Source organism: Gekko japonicus, unplaced genomic scaffold, assembly GCF_001447785.1.
Source record: "Gekko japonicus isolate JY-2015 unplaced genomic scaffold, Gekko_japonicus_V1.1 scaffold3503, whole genome shotgun sequence".
NCBI classification, from domain to species: domain Eukaryota; kingdom Metazoa; phylum Chordata; class Lepidosauria; order Squamata; family Gekkonidae; genus Gekko; species Gekko japonicus.
Window position 1 is genome coordinate 95,059 of NW_015164764.1, and position 8,591 is coordinate 103,649.

The 8,591-nt window shown below is 45.3% G+C and overlaps 1 protein-coding gene across 1 annotated transcript in view; it reads right to left on the minus strand.

Annotated features, from left to right (window-relative positions):
• DGCR2 (DiGeorge syndrome critical region gene 2) overlaps positions 1-8,591 on the minus strand; it is an 86,380-nt gene that overhangs the window by 77,431 nt on the left and 358 nt on the right. The window lies entirely within an intron of this gene.

An 8,591-nucleotide genomic window follows, 5' to 3' on the forward strand; every position in this document is an offset into this window, starting at 1 on the left:
GGAAGGAAGGAAGGAAGGAAGGAAGGCAGGCCTTCAGCATCCCTAGGCCAATCTGGCCCAGAGGAAAATTCCTTCCTGCCCCTGAAGTGGCAATTGGCATTACCCTGGGCATATATAACAAAGGGCCATGAGAGCCGAGCATTGGTTCATCCCTTCCTGCCCTCCCTCTCATGATCTGCCTAAACTCACACAGTCAGCACTGCTGTCAGTCGGCCATCTAGGCTCAACTTAAAAACCTCCAGAAACCTCCACCTCTCAAGGAAGCCTGTTCCACTGAGGAACCACTTTGTCAGGAAGTTCTTCCTAAAGTTTAGCTGAAAGCTCCTTTGATTTAATTTCAATCTGCTGGTTCCCGTCCAGCCTTCCGCAGCAACAGAAAACAACTCTACTCCATTCTCTCTGTGAAATCCCTTCAGATACCTGAAGATGGCTATCATATAACCTCTTGGTTGCCGCCTCTCCAGGCTAACCACACCCGGCTCCTTCAACCCTTCCTTATAGGACTTGGTCTCCAGACCCCTCATCATCTTTGTTGCCCCCCTCTGGACATGTTCCAGCTTGTCCTTTGTTTTTTGTTGTTGTTCAGTCGCACAGTTGAGTCCAACTCTTCGTGACCATTTGTCAACATCCTCCTTAAACTGCTGTGCCCAAAATTGACCACAGTACTTCAAGTGAAGTCTAACCAGAGCAGACTGAAGATCACTTTGCATGATCCGGACACTGTACTTCTGTTGACGCATCCCAAAATCGCATTTGCAATTTTGGGCTGCAACTGGCATAAGGAGCATACCACACTAGTACAAAGAAACAACACATCGGTCACAAACCCCTTTTGTAAATCAAATATCATTTATATGCTCCCCTCTTCCATTGCCAATCTGATTCCTAATTCTGCCCCTTAGCCAAGCAAAATAGCTATGACAGAACTAGAGATAACTGCTGAATGTATGCATATGTCTAATATATATGCACATATCCAGCGCAAAGAGGCTTGCACACAAATACATTTTCATGATGCTGATTTGCAGCCTTAGTATATAGTTTGGTCACAATAACATACTAGTCACTTTGCCAGATGACTACAAGTAAGCCAGCCCATTTAAGAGTTTACATATGAAGCAAAACAATATTGTGTTTAACAGAAGCTGTGCTTGGGCCAAGAGTCTGAGTTTATGTGCATGTAGCAACAGGCTGTGCCTTTAAGTTTTTTGCACACATGTGTTTGCAAAAGACAGGGTCAGCGGTATTAACTATAACAGCATCAATCACCCGGGCTGGGGTGGGGAGAGCGGGGGCAGTCTGGCCATTTAATTTACAGGGAAATTTCCTAATGGACCTCTACCTCGTAGGGTGGCTGCAAGCCAGGAACAAGAGTAGCCAAGCCCCAGCAACTCTGCTAGTGCCTCAGACCCTTCAGCAGCAATGATGATTCATGTGAACAGTTAGCAGAAGGCAGCAGTGGATGAGCTAATGCCACTGCTGATGCAGGCCTGCGTTATTGGCTTACAGCATCACAGGAACCACTCCTCCTGGCTTGTCCCAGGGCTGTTTACTTCCCAATCCACCTCGAGGAAGAGCAAAGAATCTGGCTTAAGTCCACATTTCCCCACTCAGCTAAGTGGCACTGCCAATGTGACATTAGTGATGTGTTAGTGATGTGCACATAATCCCATTTCAGCAACAGGAAGTGCACATGAAAACTACCGGTATCGGATATGGGATATATAATTAGGACCCATTTCAAATGGGTTGTCTTTGGCACTGTGGGGCAACTGCTTATTATAAATGATGGGGCAGATCTAAACATCTTCCAAGGAGCCTTCCTACTAGAGCAAAAAGGTGTGGTATAAATATTTTAACAAACACATACACCTTGTTCAATGGAGTGGTAGGATATGGGTAGAATCCACCCCAATATAACAGAATACAAGCACCTACTTTTATTATATTTTATGATATTTTTATATTTTCCCTCAAAGGTTGAATCCCAAACCAACATAAAGCAGGAACGTAAAACACAGATCCTGAGCTGGAGGTGGAGAGGAGTAATAACCAGTTATCTCTTTTCCAGTTTCCTTCTGCCCTGGAATCTGTGATGGATCTATTGGCAGCCATGGCAATTATCTGAGGATAGACTCCTTGTCTCTGTGATCAATGTCCTTCGCAATACACTTTACCTGGAACAGCCCTTGGAGACTCTTTGTAAATAGTTCAAAATACAACAGTCAGAATTTTAGCTGAAATACAGGACCATACAACCTAGCAGTAGAAGTCTTGCATCAGTTACTAGCTATTTCCTAGCAAGATTCCAGGCACTGGTTTTTTACTTTTAAAAGGCCTCCTGAGACTGAATTCAACAGCTCTGTTCTAACAGCAAAGCCTTTCTCTGGTGCAAAGAGCATCCTGCTCCAGTGGAACTGAACGTTTGGATCCAGCCACTAATGTACTGGAACCAGCTCATGTAGAGGAACTGGCAAATGCCCAAAGTATGGCAGATCACTAAAAGATCTACAGCCTTCCTGAAGATAATACTCCAGTTCCGGAACTCCCAATTCAGAATGGTTTGCCCATCGTTCATCTTATTGGCTTTTAGAAGGCACGAAAATCATGTCATGTCAGAGAATATGTATTGATCAAGATGTTATTTGCCCCTGCTCATACAACATCTGCTGACATGGGTTTATAAGATGGGTACTGATGGATTTTTAACAGCTTTACTTAGGTGTAGTATTCCTTAATGTGATTCTTCTTCCTTATTTAGGGAGTAATAGGCTTATCCCTGTATATGCCTAATGGGGAATCCTGGTTTATTTAATGTGTGTGTGGGGGGGGGGTTATTTCCAATTAGACGAACACAGAACTTGGACCTGCAAAACACTAATAGGTCAAATTGGAATACCTGATACAATGGATACAGAACAGGGCAGGGAAACCGAAAGAATCCCAATCCCAGCTAAATTGTTTTCGTTCAGAAGTTTTCAATATACTTCTTGAAACGTTAAGATGAATAAAATATTGGAATAAGATTAATGAAGGTTTAAAAGAAAACTCTAAATGAGACTGGTTTAGCAACAAAATTAAGACACTGCCTATCAATTATGATATACAGAAAGCATTTAATACTATTTACCAGACCCTATTAACCACAAGGAGAATATGGAGCAAATTTTATTTATTTAAATACTATTTTTCGTTGTAAACATTGCCAAATATGGGGGATGGAAAGGGGCTCTCAGCTGCACCCAGGCATTATAGAGGTGGCTTACCTGCTGCTTCCTCTGTTTGATAGCCCTATCCAAGGCAGACGGCGCAAGGAGAGGGGCTCTCAACTGGATACAGGCACAATGGGGTGATCTGGTAGGAACTTCATAGCTTTTTCACCAAAGTATTTTCCACCCTCAGGAAACCTGACAAGAAATCTGTCCTTATGAACTTCTGCCTTCCAGTTACCAGACCTGACTGCAAAATCCCCAGCATTTCTAGCTCTTAGGGTGTAAAGTTTAGGGAGGGATTCCCTTAAACAGGCTTGCACCCCACTGTACCATCTGCCTCATTACACACCAAAAGGGGAAAGCACAACTGCATCACTAATTACTGTTTAAATCTTATCTTGGAGACATTTCCTGAAGGAAGCGGTTGGAGCAAGATTAGCAGCCTCGATCTCTCCTTTAGGATTGACAAACTGTGCATGGTAAGTTGCTCTAAGTGACAACCAGTCACCATGGACAGCTCAGCAAAGAGCAGACACTAGACAGGATGGAAGCATCTATACCATACTGCACTTCTGGCAGTAAAGCTTCGCCACAAAGAATGCACAAGGCAGGGGCAGGAGAGGAGACAGATGGGAGATTAGCACTGCCACCTCCTGAAACTCACTGACTGGCGAGCTAAGCAAAGAGGGGGAAGCTGAGAGCGACAGAGCAAGAACCACTTTTAAAACTTCAGAGGTTCACCCTTCTGCTCCCTTCTACTCAGCACCTTGAACAGGTAATTTAAAAGTAGCTAAAGATTTTTTTTAAACAGGTCCTTGAGGTAGGGCGGGACAACTGAATTCAGAGCTGATCTGCTCTGAAACAGTAAGAACATTATGCAAGAAAGGGCTTTTAAATACACGCATTAAAGATGAAGGGCAAAAGGCTCCATCTTTACAAGCCGGTAGCTAAATAAGAATAAGGGGAACGCTGCTACAGATGGGTCTGTTAAGAAGGGCCAAAGCAGCAGGGAGACAAGGTGTATTACTGTAAGAGCATTAAGCAATCTCCCTGCTCTCACGGTTGCTTCCTTATCTACAACGCATTCAAATCCATTCTGTTAATTTCTTAATGGAGTGAATGAGCCAGGAGATAGATCCCACCAGCCTAAAAGCTAAACAGCCAAAATATAAGAATTTCAAGCACTAACAGAAGGCATCACAGACTAATGAAGATACAGGGTGCACATGGAAACCCAGCAAGTAACCAAAGGCTTCTCCAGAATTCTCATCCCAGGCAATCAAGCCACTGAAGAGACAGGACAATTCATAGCTTAATATGGAGACTGCCTCTTTACCAGCATGAACAACCACAATGGAGACTCCTCCACTCAAAAAAAAACCCTCCTCTTGAATGCACGTTTTTCCCCCAAAACCACATAGTTATGTTAAACCGAAGCCCCAGTTCCCATATAGGGATGCAACCCCAAGTATCAGGCAGAAAGTTCATAGAGAAAGAAATTTCAGGGGGGGGGGGGGGGACTGCTTCCTTGTTGCTTTGGTTGTTCTAGGGACTAAAGCTTCCAGTTCTCGACTCCACACACCTTATGGCCAGGTTTTTAAATGCCAACTAAAACAAAAAGAGAGGAAAGAATACGCTAGATAAAAGATTCGATCATCTTACAGCACAATAGATAAGGTTCTTTCAAAGCAAGACACCTGAAGGCCAGGGTATGTCCTAGAGGTTTTTAATGCTATCATCAGATCTTAAACTTTGTGTTCATAACAACGCTTGCATCAGAAGTCAAGCAAACTGACAAGCTGCAACTTGGTTTCGCTATGAGATCATAGTTCAAGTTCTATCATATCCTTATACACAAGAGCACAGACAGCAAAACCTGTTAAATCCTGCAGGCAACAATATCATATAACACAGCAAGAGCATTTTCACCTTGAATATTTACAATTGTTCCTCCAAATCTACAATAAATACAACCTCAACCCCCCCACACACACACACTCCTGATCATGTTGACAATACGCATGCAATAGACACTTATGTAACTCAGCCACATTACTTTGGAAATGTTACATCATGGCCTCTTGCAGATGCTTTCCTGACAGAAGCACCTTTCAAAGCAATCTAGCTTAGTAAGAGAGGCTATGCATCACAGAGTTAGTTTTGTCTCTACATTGTGTTTTCTCCACAGCTAGGGGCAAATTTCACAGAAAATTTAACGGTCAACAGCATGCCAAACCACATTACGAAACAGAGCAACAAATCCAGTTACCATCAGTAGTTAGAACGCCACTGCACTGTGAACCTCATTCTGCACATGCCCCTGCTTCTCCTTCACCCCAAACAGCTTCTGTATATAAGCAATGGGTGGACAAAGCAGTGGTTTTTCATAAGCTGGCTACCTGCAAACTAAAGCACCTGGAAGAACCTGAAAGCTTAAATCAATAAACAAATCTTAGAAGAACAGACACCTCAAAGTACCTGCCAACAAAGCACTGGAGGCATTACCATTTTCTGCTCCACCACCTTGGGAAATGGGCTGCCAACATACTCTTTCTCACCAGCATATTACAAAAGAAAACAGTACAGCAATACAGGCAGTTCAAACTCAAGAGGACTTGTAGAGAACTGCTTGTATGCCAAGACCAGTTATCATTATGTGTCCCAGTATCTCCTTTATCTTTTCCTTCTTGAGCATGTGTGTGCTCCGCCACATACACACACACACCCTTGGACTCATTGCCCAGTGCTCAAACACACATCTCCCCTTATCACACTTCCCAAGCCCCTGAAAACTTCATTACTCAATTTCCTGGTTACTCCCCAGCCAAGATCCTAAACCTTTTCCTTAAAGAAACTTCGTGATCTGCACTTGTTAAAAACAGTTTCCAAGGCAGCCATCATTTTCATGCCCCAAGCTGTTCTGAAATCTTCCTTCATCTCTTGGTCAGGTTTCAGGGCCCTTCTCAGCTCCACCTCATATTTTGGACACTGCTCCACTCTCTATTTAACACAATTCCAAAGTAAATCTCATGCTGCTCCTTTGGCCTCTGGCTAAAACTCAGTACCTTAGCCTTCTGGGGCCTTTGACCACTGCCATTTAATTCCCTCTTCTGGACTGCAGATCCAACTGACCTTTACCCTGTCTTCAGTTAAAGCATCCCCCCAAACTCAGGCCTGGCTTATACATACACCAAAGAATGAGGTAGAGGAACGGAATGCAACACTTCAGATCATAGGTGATAAGATTCAGCTTGGAACATTCATTTGCATAAAATGTCCAATGGAAACAAAAAAGTAACACAGCAAGGAGAAAGATACACACACACACACCCTTTCAGCTTGCTGTGCTGGTTTTATGTTTGTGGGGTGCTACTTACATAGGAGAGCATTCCAAAATTTGTTCCTCCAGGTGGAGTTTGAAGGTACTGTCTCTTCTACCACCTCAGCACCCTACCACCCAGGGGTCATTTCGTAGAAAAAGAGGTGCAGGAGCTCATTAGCATAACTCATTAGCATAACTTATCTGCATATGCCACACCCCCTGACATCACCGGAAGTGTGTTAGAAGGCAACACCCACCGCTCAAACTCCACTGGAGTCTTTTGGATTGCTAGCCATGGGGGGGACGCGCAGATCTGCCCTCACAGAGGAGGGAGAGCTTGTACCTGAATAAACCTTGGCCTTAAAGGTGCCACTGGACTGTTTTGGATTGCTATCTGGAGGGGGGGCTTGTTGTACATGCCCGCCCCCTGGGCTCTTTACTGCCGGAGCTCCTCTCCTGTGTGCTCCTGCAGGAAATGACCCCTGCTACCACCTTATTCTGCTGCATGAGTGAATCAGGCCTTTGTGTCCTTTTGCAAAGACAACTTCCTCACTCGTACTTCCAGTACTCTAATCCAATTCCTAGGAAACTAACATAGTCTCCCCACTATCCATAGAAAAAAGGAGGGGAGTCTCACCTCAGTAAGTGTAACAGTCAGAAAATATAGCAGCCCAAGTATTGACCAATACTTTGATGCACAGTTCTTAGGAAAATACCAGGGGCTCCTCCTTCTTCCAGATTTACAGTTCAACCCAATGTAGAGTCACTCTAGGCTATACTGATTCCAGTGGGCTCAGATTAAAATAATTCTGCACAGGACTGCACTCAAGTCATCTACTACAGAGGCCAACGCTCACCCAAAGTTCACAACAACTCTCTAATTCAGAATTCATGGGAAGCCATCCCCATGATGCCCTTCAAGAAGTGGAAACCTCAGGAAGTCCCTCATCACAAACCCTCGTCCCCAGAATCACTAAGAGCTCCCCACTATATCACCCCAAGAAAAGGACCTCCTTCGCTTCGGTAAGGCAAAACCTGAGAATTCAAACAAACCCCACACTACAAACACTCAACCATCCCCACCCTTAGTCCTTAACAATACTCTGAACCACTTTCGAAGAAACAAACACGCTCTTTCCTTCCTAGCCAAAAAGGGGCTCCCCTACTGAAGATCCAACCCTCCCCCCCTTATCACAGTAAACCCTCCCCTCAAGCCCTACTAATACCCAGAGGTCCTGAGAAAATACCATAAGGGCTCCCTTCCCCCCCAAAAAGGAGTAACAAAGACGCCTCTCCTTATCAAAACTACTTGACAATGCTTTGATGTAGTTTTCAGGAATGCTCTCCCCCTTCGCCCCTACCCAGACAGGAGGGATCTCCCCTATTCGGGATTTAGCTCCCCTTTACCAAAACAAGCCTGGTAATTTTAATCTCCACAATCTCCAAAAAGCCACGGGGCCTCCCCATTCTTCCCAGCCGAGGGGAGTCTCCCTCCCCGCTTTTCAATGAGGCCTCACGCTTTCCCCATCACACACCCCCCACCAATGTTCCCTCTAAGCTGTGGAATCTTGTGAGCAGAAATCCTACTTTGTGAGCTGCTGGCCTTAAAGTTGTGAGCCAGCGATTTGGCTACTGCATACATTCGTTTGGTCTGGAGCCATCCTTCCTGAGCGGAGACAAAAATCTGTGAGCTGGAGGCTGAAAAACTGTGAGCTAGCTCACACTAACTCAGCTTAGAGGGAACACTGCCCCCGACTGCAACTGATGCAGGCTCCTGGGGGAACCACCAAGGCTGCCCACTCTTCCCAGTCCCGGAGAGGCGCCCCCTCTTTAGGAAGGATGAACCCCCCGAACTGAGCCCCTCTCTGTTGAGATAACCCTCCAGGCCCCGAGCATTCAAACTGGGGCAGGTTCTGGGGAGACGGCCACTTTCCCAGGGGGGGCTCCCCCTTTCCGGAGCGCGGCCCCTCTCCCAGGGCCTCTCCTTCCCGCACTCCGAAAAGCTCTCCGGGGCTTCTAAACGAAGGGCGGGGGGGGGTCCTCTCTCAGCCCCCTCA